At 33.5% G+C, this 21,812-nt stretch overlaps 1 long non-coding RNA gene across 1 annotated transcript; it reads left to right on the top strand.

The window, feature by feature from the left end:
- Nucleotides 1-20,210: 20,210 nt before the first annotated feature.
- Nucleotides 20,211-21,338, top strand: LOC143571865 (uncharacterized). The gene is made up of 3 exons (XR_013142171.1): nt 20,211-20,314; nt 20,530-20,748; nt 20,888-21,338. It is a non-coding gene; the product is annotated as an uncharacterized LOC143571865 (long non-coding RNA).
- Nucleotides 21,339-21,812: the final 474 nt, after the last annotated feature.

Below are 21,812 nucleotides of genomic sequence, written 5' to 3' on the forward strand. Positions count from 1 at the left end.
AATATTTATCTTATTTGTGTTTAGTAACAAAATGTCAAATATCTCAAAACTCGAATTCCCTGCACTCAACATTTCTGGAGAAAACTATATGTCTTGGACAGCAAATGTCAAAAGACATTTGAAATCAATGGATGTGTTAGATACAATCCAAGAAGACAATGATTGCTCTGACCAGGATAAAGCAAGAGCTGATGTTTTCATCCATAAACATATTGATGAATTACTACAGCATGAGTATTTTAATTGTGATAACCCATATATGATATGGGAAGAATTGAAAAGCAGATTTGGCCATCTAAGGGAAGTTTACTTCCTACTTCTAGAGATGAATGGAACAGTCTTAGGTTCCAAGATTTTAAGAGGGTAATTGATTACACCTCTGCTTTATACCGAATTTGCTCAAAGCTAGAATTTTGTGGGTATCTCATAACAGAGGAAGAAAAGTTAGAGAAAACTTTCTCCACGTTTCATGCATCAAATATAAACTTGCAAACACATTATCGTTTGCAGAATTTTAGGAGATACTCTGATTTAAATGCATTACTCCTTGTAGCAGAGAATAATAATGAATTATTGATGAAAAATCATCAATCTCGTCCCACGGGTTCATTAGCAATACCAGAAGCACATGTTGCTCACAAAAATTCTCATAAAAATTCTAGTCATAAATGGAAACAAAGTCGAGGACGAGGCCGTGGACGTGGCCGTGGTCATTTTGACAAAAGACATTTTAATGATCGTAAGCATTCATTCAAATGGAACACTAATTCTTACGGTCGTGGTCGTGGCCGTGGTCGTAACAAGAGAGCCAATAATTATCATGTCCCACACAATACCAATTCCAACCGCCAAAATAAATGGAATGAAGCTGGTAGGTCCGAAAACAATGGAACTTCATGTTTTAGGTGTGGAAGTACAAACCACTGGGCAAAGGCTTGTCGCACAGCTCCACATCTGTGTGAACTGTACCAAGCCTCCCTAAAAGGAAAAGAGAAAGAAGTGAACCATATTGATAACTTTAATAATATCAATGCTGAGCTGAGCCTTGAAGACTTTGAGGTGGAACTCTAAAACAAAGTTGCTTGATGACTATAATTAGATGCAATTATTAAGTGTGTTCTTATTATCTTTAATTTTGTAGTTCCTCTTTCATGTACTGCTTGTGTTTCAAATTAAATAAAGTTCTTATTAAAATATCATATGTCTTTATTATACACTTATTATTTTTCTTAATATTTTTCAAGATTTAAAACGAAAATCATGGAGCACAAGATCAAACAAATGAAGAAGATATATGTATAGCGGATAGTGGAGCCACACATACTATACTTAGATCTAAAAAATATTTTTATAAACTGAAACCAACAAAAGGGATCATCAATACAATATCAGGTCCTACAAACTTGATAGAAGGAGTGGGAAAAGCTAATTTAGCATTACCAAATGGTACAAAGCTCAAAATAGAAAATGCTTTATTCTCCCCAAAATCAACAAGAAATTTGTTAGGTTTCAAAAACATATATCATAATGGATATGATACTCAGTCAAGGACTGTTAGTAATGAAAAATATTTGCATATCATAAGCAAAGATCAAATATTGGAAAAATTGCCAATGCTCCATTCTGGTTTGCATTATACATATATAAATGTGCCTCAAGCACATATGACAGTCAAAGAAAATTGTTGCGACTCTGGCATCATAAACTTATGGCATGACAGATTAGGTCATCCAGGATCCACAATGATGAAAAGCATAATTGAAAATACACATGGTCATCCACTGAAAGGTCAAAAGATCCACAAAATAGATAAAATGTCTCAATGTACATCTTGTTCTCTTGGCAAATTAATTACAAGGCCTTCGCCATTAAAAGTCGATAAAGAAACACCAATGTTTCTTGAAAGAATTCAAGGTGACATACGTGGACCAATTCATCCACCATGTGGACCATTTAGATACTTCATGGTCTTAATAGACGCATCCAGCAAATGGTCTAATATCTCTTTATTATCGACTCGTAATGTTGCTTTTGCAAAATTTCTTGCTCAAATTATCAAATTACATGCACATTTTCCGGATTATACCATTAAAAGAGTAAGGCTTGATAATGCGGGAGAATTTACATCACATGCTTTTGATGATTATTGCATGTCTGTGGGGATTGTTGTAGAACACCCTGTTGCTCATGTACACACACAAAATGGCTTAGCCGAGTCGTTGATCAAATGCCTACAGCTAATAGCTAGACCATTAATAATGAGGACAAATCTCCCTGTTTCTATATGGGGTCATGCAATTATGCATGCTGGATCATTAATCCGTGTGAGACCAAGTGCATATCATAAATACTCTCCCACACAACTTGTTTCTGGAAATGAGCCAAATATCTCTCATCTTAGAATTTTTGGGTGTGCTGTGTATGTTCCTATTGCACCGCCACAACGCACAAAAATGGGTCCCCAAAGAAATTTGGGAATATATGTTGGATATGAAACGTCTTCCATCATAAGATACCTTGAACCTTTAACAGGTGATGTATTTACATCACGTTTTGCTGATTGCCATTTTAACGAGACAATGTTCCCAGCATTAGGGGGAGAAATGAAAAAGCAAGAAAGAGATATATCATGGTGTGTGCCATCATTTTTACACCTAGACCCAAGATCAAGGTCATCTTGTGAGTACTTTTGAGTATTAATGCTTATAGTTGTTAACATTATGCAAATTTGTATGATTCCGTGTTTACTTATGAGTATTAATGCTTACTGTAAGATGCTAAAATACTGCATTGATTGATTAGTAAAGGTTGTCTTACAATATATAGAGATCATAAGAAATCCTAGAAACCTAAACTAAGTCCGTAGGTTTGTACTAATAAGACCTACATAATAATATATTAAAACACTTAGTATGTTGTGTTGCTAAATGAGTGAACAACATGCCCTTTCCTGAGTCTTGAGGCACTCGAGGCGATTGGGGAAACGCCTCAGGTTCGTGACTCTTGAGGCGGTGCTTCATGCAAAACAGAAACCGAACCGGAAGCTGATATGTAAAAACTCTTTTTAGCCTTTGTTACATGCAAAACAGAAACCGAACCGGAAATTTGGTTTTTGAAAAAAACATAGAACCAGACCATCTGTTTGGTTGAATTCTGTTTTTCGGTTCGCTTATATCGGCTTCATGCACACCCCTAACAGAAACAACCAAAGGGATGAAAAGATTATGTTTTTATCAAAGGTTGATATGTTATAGAGCTAGGGGTGTACATGGGTCGGTTTTGGGCTCAAACCAAACCAAAGGCTGGAAATTCGGCTTTTGGTTTCTGTTTTCACAATGGGTTCTGCATCTATTTTCGTCGTAAACCAGTCTATTTATAAAATTATTTTATTGTTGAAATAGTACTTTTATCACATCTAGCATAATATTTTTGTAGACGTTTCAAAATTTTAAGCAAAAGAGTTGGCATGTTAGACCTCTTACCCAAACCACCCTTTTTGCCTAGGGGTAAACGAGCCAAGCCTGAGCTCGTCTAATCTTGAGTATGGCTCGTTTAATTTGCGAAAGCCCGAGATCAAGGTCATCTTGTGAGTACTTTTTCATGCTCGAGTTGGCTCAGGCTTAGCTCGTTTAATATTTATTAATTTATGTGTATACATTTGTAGTTATTTATATATATAGGATCAGGGTCATGAGAGAACTTTTTTGAAATTGAGAACTATGAGAACCATTTTGGACCACAAAAAACCCAAAAATAAAAAAAATCATAAAAAAAGAGACAAAACTATGAAAAAAGTAAAAAAACCAAAATTCTTATTTTATCATCCCGGTTTCATAAAAAAAACTAGGTTTAGCTAAATTATATACACATATGTATAATATATACATATATGTACATTTACATGTTTTTTTATACACATATGTATAGTTTAAGATAAATGATACTGTACATATGTGTATATTACGTAACTAAAGATTAAATAAAATTATACATATGTGTATAATACGATGGTTTTATTTTTTATTTTTTTATTTTTTTTAATGAAACCGGAATGAAATATAAGAATTTTGGTTTTTTTTACTTTTTTAAAATTTTTGTTATTTTTTGTTTTATGATTTATTTAAATATTTTTTTAAAAGTGTTTTTAGTGGTCCAAAATGGTTTTCAAAGTTCTCAATTTGCAAAGGGTTCTCTTAGGATCCTTACCCATATATATATATATATAGAACTATAATTTATATATATATATATATATATTAATTAGTTACTTTTATCATAAGCTTATATATAAAAATAGATATCATGTAATATTTATTTTATATATTAAACAAAAGTTTTATAAATAATAGGCTCGCGAGCCTTACACGAGCTTGAGCTCATTTATCAAACAATGTAGCGGCGGCAACCACCATTGACGACACCACAACCGCCGCGGCTGCTGCTGCAGCCGCCACTGGAACCTTTGATTGTGACGAGGGTAAATTAGGAAAGAACCGAGGAGGACGGTCAAACTGACTTTGACCTTGACCCTTAGTCCTATCCTCGTGTTCATCATAAACCACATTAAACAGATTCGGGGGAGCAACAACGCCGCTTTCAAGTAACACGTCATGAAGTTTCTGTGCTAAATGAGGGTTTTCTTTTGCAGCATCAATCATGTATTGTGAAACATCTTTGACTTTCATTTTCCGTGCAGCAGGTGAACTAACGCCTTCGGTCCACGAAGGTGATCTTGCATGACCATAACTATAAGACTTTAACGGTAATTCACCAAATTTGTTCTGGTGCGGCCCAAAGTCTAAGCATTCTTCAGACGTAGTAGTTTGACCGCTTTGGGAAAAAGTTACACGAGACCGAGACGTGTCCCGAGACGATGACACGTCTCGGTCTCGTGTAACTTATTTGAGGGTTTAGACGATTATCAATCATAAGTAACACATTAGTTGTATATAAACTTAAATTAAAGAAACATAAGTGTTTGCCGGTAATCAGGACTTATGAAAAGAGTTTGAAAATCATGCTTTTTAACTTGTACAGGGATCCAAAATTGCGGCCTACATTTGCTGACATCATAGCCGCGCTGAAGCCTCTTCAAAAGCCGATCAATAGTTCAAGAACCGCACGGGACTAGACAACTTGGGGGGTTGATGTTTTGAGTCTAAATTTAAACATTGAGATTATAGATGATTTCTTCTATTTGCTTTTAGCTTGCCTGTTTGAATTGTAAATAAAACTAACAAATGTGAAAAAAATTTCTAGCACTTATAAGTTATCAGATTTTAGCAGCCTTCTACCCTATGCATGCATGGTTGTGTATACTGACGTGCATTCATTTAATTTTAGGCGGAAACCATACCATCGTATGCCAAATGCTATATGTAGTGGCTTTGACCATCTTACATAACTATATAAGCTAATCATAATTTCTATATATTGCTTACGAATATTCTTCTCTAATCTGTAACAAACCATTTGCAAGCAAATTTGTTTTACATAATATAATTAGAACAATTGAGAAGTTTGGCGACACAGTTGCGGATAAGAGGCAAATGCTAACATATATTGGTAGTCCACATGCTTCTTCCCCTTCACGCCAACGCCCAATGCCACCACCACACCTGAGATTTTCCCTGTCTCTGTCACGAATACCTGCAACCTCTACTCACAATCAATCCATGTTACCTTCTTGGATGGATAGACACCACCCAGAGATAAAATCTGCAACATGTATGTATTATCGAAATTGCCATGTGTCTGTGTAATTAGTATTGGCTTTGTTTGAATAATACATTTATAGTTTAATGTGTAAATACCAATGTGTCTACTTTCAACAATATTTCTGGTAAAACCACATGCACTGTATATTGGTGTTTATGGTTCAGGACTCATTCATGTTGCTTTAGTAGAAGGTTGGTTGGTCTGTTAGTTTTTTCCAGTATTGGCAGCTCATTTTAGGCGGACTTTGAACAGTTGAGGTTAACCAACTGCAAGTTGTAATAACTCTTATTTGTTTCATATTCTTGATGCATTAAGCTTGTATGAAAACTAACAATATACAGTGCATAACCGTATCTAGGTTCGACTCTTTAGAGGTTAAGCATAACCTGAATTTGACCCGTTAGAGATAATACATAACATGAATTGACCCGTTAAGAAAGAAAGTTAAACGAAATGTACCCGATAATGATAAAACATAATCCAAATCGATTAGTAACTCGAGTTCGACCCATTAGAAGACCGTACACAAGTTCGACCCATTAGAGATTAAACATAACCCAGTTTGACCCTTTAGGAACTAAACATATCCTTAATCAACCTGTTAAGAGATGAAATATAATCTGAACCGACAGGTTAGAGATAAAAGATAACATGCTTTTTTTTTCCGAGACACATTTGAAACACTGCCTAAAAGGTTTCATACTTTTTTGAAATTCACATGATTTGTTTTACCTTTCTATGTACAAAATTGACCAACCAATATGGATGTTGTGTTTGATAAGATCATAAACAAAAGATGCTTCATTAAATATGTGTAATCAAGAAACATGTTTTCTTATATACAAAACACCATGATTTCTAAAGTGTGGGACTATGTTTTCAATCTTTCACAAATTAAGGATTGCCTTATGTTTAAGTTTTTATTGGTTGTTTTTTGCAGGTTCTGTTGTTGGCAGATTCTTCCAGTTTGCTTTATTTGCTGCTATTGAAGGTATCGTTCAGTTTTAGCCAGTAGTGTTGTGTATTTTGTTTATTGTTTATGCGTGCACTGATTATATTTTCTATGTAGGGTGTAGTATACAATTAACACTATGGATAACCATAAACCAAATTATGCAGGAGATAACGAGTAATACTGCAAGACTAACCACTTTTTTTGGGTAGCTGAAGGTAATTTTGATTATTGGACTCTTGCAAACATGAACATAACCGAATACTAATAGCAGATCATCTTACAGAATCGATGAAATTCTTTAATTACGTGGGAGCAACTACCGGTTAGCAAAGTGCCAAACTCCCCCATAAACGGCTGCATGTTTTTTCATGAAAAAACTTCTGCCAACGACAACGGTTGATAGCCGATAGCAGTATTAAGTAACAACCAACAGACGGATTTTGCAACAACTACTCAGCCACATTCGTTTATCTAATGTAAAACCAAAACATGTTGCTCCAATGCTAGCTTGTCTTAACTTATATGTAAAACTTAGACTAATATATGTAAATTTTTGTGTGTTCACTCCATTTCCTAGCTTTTTCCCTGCTTGGCACAACGTGCCGGGAATATCACTATTTATTAATATATGCCATAATCTATTTTGTTTTAATGAATTCCCAAATAATAATAATAATAATAAAAATAAAAATAAAATATAAATAATAATAATATTATTAATATTACAGTAATAATATCTCAATGTTCTATCGATTTTGTCTTTTAGTTTTAGTGTATATAGTGTTTTTGCAACTAACATTGCAGTTATATACGACATATTAAATGACAAATGGTAGAATGAAAGTTAACACTTTATATTGTATGGTTATTTTTATTATTTGAATTAGGTATGAGACTTCTGGCTCATTTGTGGCTGATTTTAGAATACTGTGTTGGAGGTGATCTAAGGACTTTACTGGAGTTGTTATGCAAGTCTTTATTATGTAATATGTAAATGTATATGTGTATGTATGTAAGATAAGAGGGCACTATGATTTATGATATAGGGGTTATGATGAAGCTTGATACACCTAACATGAATGTCCTATACACGTACTCCTGATTGGAATATCAACCATTAGAGCTCAGCTCATAAAAATAATAATCTAACTATCTATATAATTGTCTACCATAAAATACTATGTGTCTCTCTCACATTGCTCCCCACACTCTCTAGAGCCACCAGATTGCTTGATTTCTGAATGAAAGCATCTCATTGATTTAACCCAATTTGATCCGTTTAACCCTTACACGGGTCATAACATCTCTAGCAAAATAACCCTTATTTATTTTTATTTGCATACGTTAACCTAAAAAGGTTATTATATTACAAATTCTCCATTCTCTTTGTTTGCCATCTAAACCCTGAATTAAAATCTGCTTTCACTTCAGATTTCGCGATGACCATGTATTGATGGGTGAGCACCAAATCGAACTTCTGAAATCGATCTTTCAGATTTCATACCAGCTTCCAGCGCGCGATTGAAGCTTCATCATATTACTTTTATTCTTCTCTGTTATCCCAATCGGTATCCAAGGTTACTCAACGTCACGATAGTGGGTCAGTTGTTTGTTTATGTTTGTTTCAAGATGCTAAAATTTTAGATGTGTCAACCGTATGGCTTTAATTATGCTGTACGTTCATCCAGTTTAAACCACACCTGCAACATGTTTATATCCGAATTCGAATTGCCATACATTTTCTTTCTCTTCATCTTATGTTTTAGGATACCATCAAATCAATAACTTTACCAATTCTTCAATTGAATTTGAATTTTGTTAAATTCGTATAAAGATTTAGAGTAAAAATGTTGGATTGCTACCCGTCCGTTTAGTGATAACCACATGATTTACATATTTAGTTTTGAATCATCCTTTGCTCTTTGTCTAACAAGCTTATGAAGTTAATTTACCATTAGAAAAAGAAGATTACTAGCTGGAAAAGATACTTGTGTGAATACCACGAAACAAATGAATGTTTTTCACGATTGGATTGGATAAAAATAGATTGCGTGAAATGCTTACACGAATGGTTTTTCGCGGACAGTTTAAGGTATCTTGATGTTTTAAAACCCGTGTTTTGTAATCTAGACATATGTGTGACAATATTTTATCTTTTGTTTGTGGCGGTAGTTGATTCCATTTTGCAAATTCTGAAGCTGTTATGACTTTATACTTCTGCCACATCAAAAGACAAAAACCGTTTCATTAGAATTCACAAATTTGAGTAGAATATCTCTTTTCTACTTCAAAACAACTTACAAGATATGGAATATATACCTTGGCTACTCCAATTAATTAACCATGTAACAGTATTTTTAGCAACCTCACTCACTTTCAGATTTCTATTCTTTTCTTGAATAACATAAGGGTACTGTAATTAATTATTTATTTTGGCAATATGCATATTGTTAGTAAAAAGTGATTACAATTGAAGTCAACACTCTTAAGTTGGTATTTATTGTCCTAAAGTATGAGTTTTTTTACTCCGTTTTTAAAGGCTTAACTTTTTGTTGCATATTATGCTATGTTCATGATTGGGTTTCTTAAGTTTTCTTAGCCCCATTTTTTAGTAGTGATGCCACAACACCTTTAGCAAAACAAACATAAAGGTAGCTACAAGAGTCGTCATGTACGCTCACCAATCGAGTATTCAAGATAAAACAAAGAACTTCAAAGTCATGAATGATAAAAGGGATCCCATGTGCAAGTTGAAGACAATAGAAAGGTTAAGCATTTATGCTTTTAAATGATTAATACCTTATCTTGATGTTACGAACTTTTTAATTTAGTATATTCTTTTATTGTTTTGTGGTTGTAGAAAATTGAGAGTTCAAATCACTAGCGAGCGATTGTCAAGAAGATAAAGGAGGAGGACTATTAAAGAACTAAAGATACGATTTATAAAACTGAATGTGCTTTATTTGTTACGGTAGGTTCATAACATGTTGTTTAATAATCATTTTGATGTATAAATGTGATGTATTATAGCTCTAAACAAAATAATATACATAAGTTTATTTTAAGGATCTCTTGGCAAGATACGAGCCAGGTAAGAATCGTTTGATCAGAAAACTTTGTTGATGAGATTCAAATACGACGTTGTAACCGATTACAATGTATTTTAGCTCAAATAATCTATAGTGTTATTCATATATTACTATTTCACCATAATCATATAAACAAAACTTTGTATTTTTGCATTTTTCAAGATTGTTTGTTTCACGGTAATTACATAATTATAATAGCCCAGCTACCACCACATATTGTTCGCTTTGGCCGGGACGTACCACCGTCGCCTCACGGATTTGCCCCAGGAGGTCACTCATCCTGATACTACTCCCACCAGAGCACTCTTAACTGTGGAGTTCTCCTCTCATCCACTATCATTAAGCGCCCGAAATGCGTTATGATGGAGAAGAAAGCTTAGTTCTCATCTCCAACCGATGTGAAATGTCACAATAATGGCTTCTACCAACTATGGTGGAAATGATGAAGATTTGGGGGAAGGGGTGAGGGTTCAATTCGAATTGAAATGAAACTATAACCCGAAACAAAAAAAAAGTAAATAAATTAACAGAAATAAAAAGAAACTAACATCCAAAAAAATCGAACCCCTTTTATTACTATGACCGTTTAGGTTTAAAACTTACAAAAAAGCTGGAACACCCAATTTAAGAGTTCTACTATGAGTTGAAGAACGTGTATTAATTAGTTTGATTCCTGGCGATAAATTGCACATACAAGAAGTTTTCAGGTTTTCAGATATTTCTCTTGCTCATATATGAATCCGATTAGTCTAAATTCTGTCATTTGACTACAACATTAGTATGACTAACTTGCTAAGAAAATGATAACCTAAAATTCAATAACCCATTTGTTTAGATAATGTTCTCACACAAATATAATTATCAAGTAGCAACGTTGTCGACTTGGGTCATGTGTGCTCGGATGAAGGGTCATAACAAGTTATGAGTAAATTGAGTTTGTGTTAAAACAAACACAACACATGTTAGACTTAGTTTAATTACCACAAGTCATCTGGTTTTGAAGTGTAGTCAAATAAAGGTGTTGTCACTTTGCTTGCTTGAAGCTCCATTACCATGAGATTTATAGCCTTAGTTGACTTTAGATGAAACTTATTAATGGGTGTTTAATATATATTTTTGTTTTAAATCGGTTATAATTTCTTTAACATTATAAGGCACAATTAATTAACTTATAAAATTTATATTTTCACGATAATATAAAAAATTCTAAATAAACCCGCGTAACACGCGGGCTAAAAACTAGTGATATTATAAAACACTACATTACATGTTTCTACGCATCTTAGCATTCATCCTCATCTTATGTTTTGTTATCTTACTAAGAGCGTCCACAACAACAATCATCAACAAACCACCACATCAGCGCCACATCATATTTCAAACTTTTCTCAAAAACCTCTACTTTTTTCAACAACAAACATCCACAAACCACCACATTATCACCTACTTTCACAATTAATTTATATTTAATTAGATTACTTTTATAAGAAATTTAGTTTTATATTTTGCATATATTTAAATGATACACTAAACATTTATAAAATATATTTAATTGAAGAAAATAACATTTATAAAGTATAACTTTTGAAAAAAAAACATTTAAAAATAAAGCATATAAGAATATAAGAAATTTAGTTTTTTTAGCATATGTTATGTATGTGTTGAAATTTATAGAAGTGATTATATATTTAATTTCTTTTAACATGTAGCTATTGGAGCATGAATTCAATTTAGTTAAAGAAAAGATAAAAATGTAAAATCTAGGGTCAATTTTGTGAAACCTATAAAAATAAGGATGAAAAATATAAACTAGTTAAAAAAAAGTGTAAAAAGGAAAGAAAAAAAATAGTTTTAACCTAGCTTTTGTGTTTTATCATGTTTACCAAACAACAAAGGTATGTATGGGTGGGTCAATTTTCAACACAGAATTTTAGTTCTTTTGTGGCTTCTTTTTGTTAAGTGGTGGAGACCGGAGAGAGTGGTCATAGAATCATATCCAGGTAAACATTGCATGTTTATACTTCCACTTTTCATATTTCAATCAATATATGCTAAATTTTACTTAGGTGGTTGGAACTCTTTATGAGTTTGGTTGGAATTTCCAACACAAAATATTAGTTGGAATACTTTTTCTGCGTCACAGCTCTATGTATCAGAGAATATTATAGAATATTTAGTAGAGTTTTAGTATTATAGTCTTACTAGAATTAAGAGATTGTATTTGATTATGTTTTCTTGTATTTATCTCTTTTAACTCTATATATAGTTGATCAATAATACATTACACATTACGGGGTTTTCATTATTCTACATGGTATCAGAGCCTTAGGGTTCTGGCATGTTTCTTTCTCTTCTTCTCATTCTCGTCCTACCCCGGGAACGTTTGTACACACTTATATATCGTTGACTACGGTCTACCCATTGTTGCGTTTCGATCGGCCGCTGTAGATTACGATCTACCGTCACCGCCCTAGACTATGGTCTTCTCTCCATGACGCTCACCACCTACTTTTTTTTAGTCTCGTTCTATCTTAGATCTACACGCCTACGGGCTGAAGTAAACAACACCACCGTTAGTATTGTGTTGGTTCGGTTTTTCGAGCAACATATCAAAAGATCGTTACCATCCGTATCCCGACACGTCGTCAACATTGTTCTTTCGGTTTAGTTCCAACTTCCAAGCGTATTTACAAAACCATTTTTTTCACGGGTGTTTTATTTTATATTTTCTTCTTCCTTTTCTTACCCTACGGGGAAGTTGTAAATTTTTGAAAACTTTTTTTTTTCATAATTAGTTCTTTTTTCTCCTTTAATATATTTAGTTTCTTTTTTCTCCCCACTCTCGAAGGTTTTTCCTCCTTGTACTCTCTTTATTTTTTTTCCTATCATTTATTTCGTATTTATATTTATTTTATTAATTATTATGTCGCCGCCGTTGTGCCGCCAAGTCGTTGCTTCGGCTGACTCAGTTTTAGCTCCTGCCGTTGCAGTTGAAGCTCCTATCATCAAACCTAGCCGACGTCTGGCCACGGTCAAGACGCCGCTGATCTTCTTAGATCCTACAACCGATCGTGTTCCTGATCTACGTGAAAGCCGGCCGTATATCTTCACAAGCTTTGCGTTCCAGTCCGATCTTCCGATTTCCTACCGCTCTGACTACGGGGGAATATTAGAGAATATTATAGAATATCTAGTACAGTTTTAGTATTATAGTCTTACTAGAATTAAGAGATTGTATTTGATTATGTTTTCTTGTATTTATCTATTGTAACTCTATAGTTGATCAATAATACATTACACCTTACGGGGTTTTCATTATTCTACACTATGGTGGTAGTATTTATGGTTTAGTGCATCAAACTATATCTCCTAAATATTGTAAATATATTATAATAAACCTTAAGTAACATATTTATCCATCTAATTGTATAAATAGACCTATTACACCTTGAGGTTTAAGTTCATAATTAACTATATGTTATTATCAAACATAGTTTGTCTCTCATGCTTACCATTTGAATTGTGGCCGTACCCGTCTTGACGAAAGGCCAAGTTTTGTAGGTAGTAATGTAGTAGTCAGAACTTAATTTTGATCAAGGTTTAATCACTAAATAAGTTTACTTAGATTTTGATTTGCAGTCATTATCATTGTTTTATTTTGAGTTAAATTTTGGACATTGATGTTGAGATATCATAGGCCAACCGCCCACGGTCGGTAGGTCACTACTTGACTTGTTGACCGTGTAAAAGCAAATCATTGACAGGTCGCCATGCAATATCTACTCTTTTTGTTTCTTTCCCAAACTATTATCAACCCGAAGAAAGGCGTGTCTCCAGTATTTTATTTTTATTCTTTTTAAAAGGAGATTTATTTTATTTTATTTTACATGGGACTTGAACTCAAAACCTTGTTTTCTAAACCTAGATATTTAAAGGTTTTGTCCTTGCCAATAAACATTCAACCTATTGGATGGTCTCAAGTGTTCATTAGACGTCAAGAATTTTGTGATATAATATCTTATAGGTGTTTACTTATAATATACAAAGAGTAAAACACATAAAAAAAGTTACGTCTGACAAAAAAAACTTCTTAAAAACCAATGAACATTTGCTATAAGACATTACTAAACTAGTAAATATATATTGGTAAAAAGTAGTTCTTATATCGATACAGAAAACTATTGATATTTTCAATGCATGTGGTCATTAGTAATTCCTAAATGAACTCCTTAATTCGTGCAAGTTTTAAACAATCTGACTCATAAGAACAAAGCTTGTTGACGAGAGACTCCGCGTTAGAAATTGATATCAAAATAAGAATACGATTCTTCGTCTTGATTTAGTCGTATGTTAATGGAACCAAATGTTCAATCTTGAAGAAACTATTCTTTCTTTCATATTCCAAATCTTTTTGGTAGGGTCAACTTAATTTGGAGGCCAAAATGATTCCCATTTTGTGAGTTTTCATTACCATAAACTAATACTTTTAAGCAAGAAAGTTAGGCTAAATTAAAGAAAAGTGGCACAAAGAAAACCCTTGTGTAGCTATATTGAATCCATGTACATAGTATTTGGATCTTTAGCATCTATTTTGAAAACATACCACATGATTAAAGAGTGTGTTTATACTTAAGGATGTGAACATTTTGCACGACCAATAAGCAAATTGTAAGGCCCCGTTCTAGGTGCGTCACTTTGAACGTTGGATTTACTCATAAACACAGTTCTAAATATTAGAGTTAATTAAAACTTTTCGCGGAATATAAAACTTCAACATACATTTCATATTATAATAAAAAGTTGTCTTAAATAAACATCCATGTCTTTCAAAATAAACATCAATCATAATAACATTATAAGTCTTCGGATGCCAATTTCTTATTTTGCCGCCATGTGTACTCCTCAAGTCAGCTGCCTCATCCTACTCACATGCGTGCATACTAAAAGTAAGCTACACTGAGTGAGTTTTAGTTAATCAGGCAACATACATTCATACACACACTTTCATATACGCATCCGAAGATACATATCAAATACTTTACATGTTACCTTTATTTCTTACATTCATACATTCATACATTTTAGATACATTTTCTCACATCATCACATTTTCATACTTTCATACTATATATTTTGTCTCAGATATTATTAGGGTTTGGTCCCTTCTGTCTCAGATATGATATTATCAGGGTATGGTTGCTTTTGTCTCAGATATTATTAGGGTCTGGTATCTTCTGTCTCAGATATTATTAGGGTCTGGTCCCTTCTTTCCATACAATCTTACATACTTTTCTATACATACACATTCCATAAATACTTTTCTTTACATACTCATTCCATATATACTACACATTACATTCCTTGACAATACGTGCAATATCCGAAGATCGTTCACGTACCGACAAGCATTCATAGCATCAATAATTATAACTATCACATCTATCATTGTTACATACACTTACCACTTAAGATAAGTGTATTAACATTCACCTTGAGTATGCACACAGCCCCGAAAACATAACAAGAAATGGTGCTAGAAACTCACCTGGATCTTATGTAACAACTGCCATTATAGGACCAGATTTTTTTTCCTTTATGATATAATACTGAGAGATAACACCTATAAATAGTTATTGTGTACCCCTAACGTATTACAATTATATTAGTGGGCTAAATCCGTGACTCAACCCGACCATAGACCATTAGGCTCGACCCAATCTACCAAACTCACAAGAATTTAATTCTTTATTTTAACACCCTACTAATATGTTTAAGTATACATATTTGCAACAGTTATGTCAATGGAGCAAATGCACCAACATAACACCTACAAGATAGATACATATATGAACGAAGTATATATTATGCAATAATAACAACCTTGAGACATTGTTAACTTGTATAAATTTATGCTTTACGATATAGTAAATGAATTAATAACATAGCATATATATATATATATGAATAATAATCAACGCTATGAAGCATCTACAACTAAATAGTTATCATAACCATTATATTATAACTCGTAACCACGTAAACCAGCCCATGTTTTAGTCACCAAATAATATAATATTAAGCTTTAATACTTATTATTTAGATATATAAGACAAGGGATATGTGACTGCATAGATTAACCTTATGTAAATTGATTATCACATATTAACAAACTAATAATTACTAGCATTTCAAAATTTCAAACCCTAACCTATCCTTCTCATAACATGCCGACCCACTTCTATTTTTTAGCCTATCTTTATTAATTAAATCAAGAATATCCCTTACAATGTCATAAGACCAATGAGATTAAAGTACATAATATCAAGTCAAATATTTGTATCTCCATAGAGTTTCTCAAGCTTACAAACTAACTAAATTGTTGCAACATATCCTACTTCTTTCTTTCCTTTCTTGAAGCCCTACAAAAGTATGATTTTATTTTGATTTTATTCTTTTAAGCTTCTAGATATAGCATCATCAAGATCCTCAAAGATCTCCTAATCTTTTGAAAGATTTACGTATCTCCCACACTTTATCATTCCCCATGCCTACAAACCAACCTCTACAACTCCATTCATGATCTCTATAAGAGGTCCATGGATTGTCCTTAGTAATTCATCCTCTCAAAATCTCCTTTATGAGTTCCAATGATTCAAGCAAATAATCAACTCCCTAAAGCATCAAAACCAAATAAAGATTTAATAAAAATCATCTTTCAAGCCCCCTCGATCGGTTTGGCCATAAAAATAATGACCACATTTGTGAGTTTTGCCTTCATTTCTATTGTTTATGATTCTAAGCGTGCTCACTAGGTGGGCAATAGGGAATTTTCATATTTGAAGTCCCTAATCGAACCCTCCAAGTGAACCGTGTTCATCCTCTTCAAGGTAATTGTCCAAACCATTGTCAAATCCATCTTATAATCCAATCTATATTGTTGTTTTTCTCTAACAGATTCTCTAAACTACACATCCTGCTATAACCACGAAATTCACAAGTTACTTGGACCATACAAGAGCTCATATTGATCCAGAAACTTTAGTCCCATCGTAAGTATGAACCCTGTTTGTAAGGCCCCGTTCCCGGTAGCCTTACTTTAGCGTCGGATTTACTCATAAACACAGTTCTACAAATCAGAGTTTATTAAAACTTTCGCGGAAAATAAAACTATAACCGTTTATTACAAAACATTTAGTCTTTTCTTTAAAACCATAACATAAATCATCATATTAAAAAATTATTTCTTCCATCTTTAAATGACAGCCGTTCGATCCATGCCATGTTCCAACCTCATGCTAGCTCTTTAATCAGATTCACATGCATACATACTAAAAGTCAGCTACGCTGAGTGAGTTCTAGTTGATCAGGCGACATACAATACATACACATATCTTACATACATACATATCTTAATCTTGTATAAATATCCATAAGAGGAACGTCACATGATATCTATTAAAAGAACTATTACTATTACCCTGCTATTTATATTCTCCATGGAATGACACTTTATATATATATTCTCCATGGAAGGAACATCATATATACTTCCATAGAAGGAACACTATGCTTTCCATTAAAGGAACACTATGTTTTCCATCAAAGAAACATTGGGCTTTCCATTAAAGGAACACTATACTTTCCATCAAATGAACACTGGGCTTTCCATTAAAGAAACGCTATGTTTTCCATTTAAGGAACACTCTATATATTATCCGTAGAGGGAACTCTATATATAAGTTATCATCTAATATCCATATAAGGAGACAATCATCACTATTCTTGGCAATACATGCAATATCCGAAGATCGTTCACGTATAGATAAGTAATCAACCCTACATTTCATACAATATCCATATCTTTATTTATAACCTAACGGTACATGCATTATCCGAAGATCGTTCACGTACCGACAAGCAATCAATCGTATCTATCACATATATCATACATGGCAACTCTTAACATTTAAGATAAGTGTATTAACTGTCACATCGAGTATGCACACAACCCTGAAAACATAACAAGGAATGGGGCTAGAAACTCACCTGAACTTGGTTACTTCTTCCGTTAATGGTTACTCCTTTCTTTGGCTGTGCACGGCTAGCTGTATAACAATTATGCGTATTGATTACTATCACTTTTCATATCGCGTTTCTAGTTAAATTATTACCCTCAACGAAAGGGGTCCGGGGTAGCGCCCCTGGCAGCGGGGTCTAAGGGCGGCAGCCCCTAGCAGGGTCCAAGGGGCAAAGCCCCTAATAGTTGTCTTATCACATTTTCCATTAGGATTTTAAATTATTATCTAATTCGCCATCTCAATCGCTTTAACGAATTAAGCCTAATTCGTTATCAAAACATAACTTAATTCGTTATCTTAGTTTGTTAACCCATTTGCTATAACGAATTAAGCCCGATTCGTCAACTGGTTCGTTAGCTAATTTGCTACCTTTCTGATTCGCTAGCTGATTCGTTATCTGGGCATAACGAATGGGTGATCTAATTCGTTATCTTGCCAGAACGAATTGGCTAATCAATTCGTTACTTTTCCTTAACGAATCACATCAGTCTTATCCAGACTTTGACCCTGAGGTCAAGGTCAAAATCGATATGAACACAGAACAGTCAAACTACATCAGATCTGCGATTAAACCTTCATTCCTTAACGAAATATCATGATTTAGGTATCAATGAAATCGTCTATGCAGCGCCTACAAACCCTAACCATTCAATCGTTCATACATCGGGTTTTAAAGGTGCGATTCGAGTATCTATATTACGGGTCTTTTTAGGGTAACGGTTAACCTATCAAACTGTAATGGATTTCAGTGAGGTTTGCTTTGTTAGGTTCGTTTTTATCATATGTATACAGATCTAAGACTACCTAAATGAATCCGGATCTAAAGGAACGATTTCTAGTTATAAACGTACCTTAAACGAGTCCGTTTACGAACACGATTAAGCCTTGACGTTGTTTTGGTTCTTCACGACGATCTAGCACCAACGGGTTCGGGTTTCCACCTTCGAATCTTGGCTCGGGTTATAGGATGGTGTTTGTATGTGTTTATCAAGGTGTAGGCTATGGTGTAGATTTGGATAAAAATGGAAAGGATTAAGGTTTAAGGGGTATTTATACTCCCTTAAGCCCATGGACCTAAGGCCCATCTTCCTCTTTTGGTTCATAATTAATTCCATCTAAAAGCCTACTTATCCTATCATATTTTATTATTATTAACCGAACGAAAAATTGGGATGTTACACTGTTGTTTTTGTTGAATTGCAAAACCTAGGATTTTACACCACATTTAGGCACCAATGATACCTTATACACAAAATATGAAAAGAACATTTACACGCGTTCGTGCCCGAAACCGTTAACTTATGCTTAACCAAAACCCTACATTCAAAAGATATAAAAAAACTAAAAATATCATTTATACGGTTAAGTTTAAGTAAAAGGTCGATGTAAAAAGAAGCCATTAATAAGACTTGTGTGTAGCTTATAATAATATTGGGTCATGTGTTCATTAACTTTTGAAAATGTAAATTAGAATCAGTTGGTTACACAACTATAAATGATATTTTTAGTGTACCAAGCTGAAAATGCAAACCATCCTAATTTTTATTGAACTTTAATTCGACAAGAAATTATGTATCTAACTTGTTATTATCTCGTTACACAACTAATAATACCATGTAGTATTCTAAGTTATGACATCAAATCTATACTAAGATAATATTCTATATTCTCTCTATATATGGCATCAAATCTCGACCAAATCTGTTCTAAGATTTACAAAATATTCTCCATGTATTGCAGCCATAATCGACTCCTTTTAAGTCATAGTTGATCCCCATAATGTCCTTTAAAACAATCATCATGTTCATCAAGGTAAACACCTAAAACAACCTTGGGTTCTTGCCACTCCTTGTCCCTACTCTTTGATTGTATGCACCCATGCAGACCCACAAGTATTCCAGCCATATCTCCTAAATATTGTAAATATATTATAATAAACCTTAAGTAACATATTTATCCATCTAATTGTATAAATAGACATATTATACCTTGAGGTTTAAGTTCATAATTAACTATATGTTATTATCAAACATAGTTTGTCTCTCATGCTTACCATTTGAGTTGTATCGTAATTCCTATGCTTAATTTGACGTTGGTTACCACTTGTTAAATGCTTTGATTGGATCTTATTATTTTGTGCTTAGTTATTTGAATTTTACAGTAGGCTATTTGATTTGATCACATCTCATATTTTCCTTTTTCGTCCCTTCGACTTTAATAACTTTTCACTATCTTTCCTTAAATTATTAACAGCTTTTACTCATCGTTTTAAATTTTTCGAATTAACACGTCGCATTGTGGATGTGTAACACTTTCTGTTTAATATTCTCACTTAGTGATGTGTTTTCTTTTATAATGTTTAATAGTGGTGTTGACCGGTTTAAGCGACAATTTGCACATTTGGTGGAGAATTTTGGTAGAGGCGGAAAAAGTAGCACCCCACCCCTGCAAAGGCTGCATGTCTCACTCCCAAGGTAAGTTGACTAATAAAATTACCAAAATGCCCATTGACTTTCTTGCTTACGAAAATCTAACGCAAAGGTACAATCAGGCATGGCATGTTCTCATTGGATTGAATTATATGCAAAACTTAAAAGTCAGCCATTTTGTTTTGGACATATTGCACATATATACAAGAAAGTTATATATATATGCGTGTGTGCACATAACTATAATGTTTGCTCTATAGGGAAAGAGTTCCTGCACCGAAGGGCAAAGCATCTGCAGCTCAAGAAAATGATGTTGAAAAGCAGACTGCGGCTTCGGATGCTACAACACGCGATAGCCCTAAGGGCAGTCAGAAAGTGAAGTTGACCAAGATGGACCCCCGAGTGCTCGTAGCTTATTAAAGAGTTCCAGTATCAGTGCCTCCAAATGTATAGGTAACCAAGGAACAACAAATTCCCAGGTAATTTTTATCTTTAATTATTATTTACTATTTAATTTTATCTACTGGTTCGACCCATTCAGGTATGCATGGGTCATGGCAGTAAAAGTATAGTAGACGGAAATTTTGCAGTTGTAAATTGAAGTGTTAATTGGTGCAGGAAGAAGAGGTTGATGGGTTAGCCCAAAAGATTGAAGTTCTAAAAGCCTAAGGAGTGAAGATGATAATGTGGAAAAGGTAGCTATAGGCTTGTTTTGAAGTTAGTTTCTTTATGTGTTTTGAAACTGGTAGTTGTTGGTGTGGATATGTTAGTTAATTTATACGGTGCGTGCCCTATAGGGGTTCAATGTGGTTGGAAACTATACAAGCAATTTTTTTACACTATTTGGACTTGTGCGTTTATTTTGAACTGATTACGTTGTTGGTGATCCATCAATAAATTGTCGTTGGTAATCTGTGGGTAAAAACAATGTCGGTGATCCCTTGGTAAATTCTTTACTCGGACCATGTTTTCCCACTATTCTTATTTCACTGTGTTTGTTGCTGAAAGCCCCTATGTTTTATAATGTTACTTGATTACGCCCCTATGTTTTGTAATGTTACTTGATTACGGTTTGTAAGACGTCAACGCTCAACATCAAATACGAAAGTGAAAAAAAGCTTTTTGTATTTGTGCGTCGCTTGGTTTAAAAGAAGCTTTCTCATTCTTTCAAACACAAATTCTTTACAATATTTACTTTTAAAAAACTTACCCTTATATTATATTTATCATTTCAAGTCAAAATAAATGATATGAAAAGTTACATATTTATATCTTTATATATATATATATATATATATATATATATACACTTGGGGGAAGTTAACATTCAAACTAAAAAAATGTGCTAACCGTGCGCATCATGTAGTGTAACTATGTAATTATGTAAGAAATTACACTATGCTTTAATTGCACTATACTATAATTACGCTACTTTGTTTATATAATTACACTACTTAATTTATACAGTTAGCACGTTAATTTAATTTGTATTTGATTTAAATCCAATTTTCTTAATTCAATGGGGGGGGGGTGTTTGGAAAAA

The sequence above is a fragment of the Bidens hawaiensis genome, unplaced genomic scaffold, assembly GCF_021521415.1.
Source record: "Bidens hawaiensis isolate Kalapana, Puna unplaced genomic scaffold, B.hawaiensis_p1.1 tig00025597_1, whole genome shotgun sequence".
NCBI lineage: Eukaryota > Viridiplantae > Streptophyta > Magnoliopsida > Asterales > Asteraceae > Bidens > Bidens hawaiensis.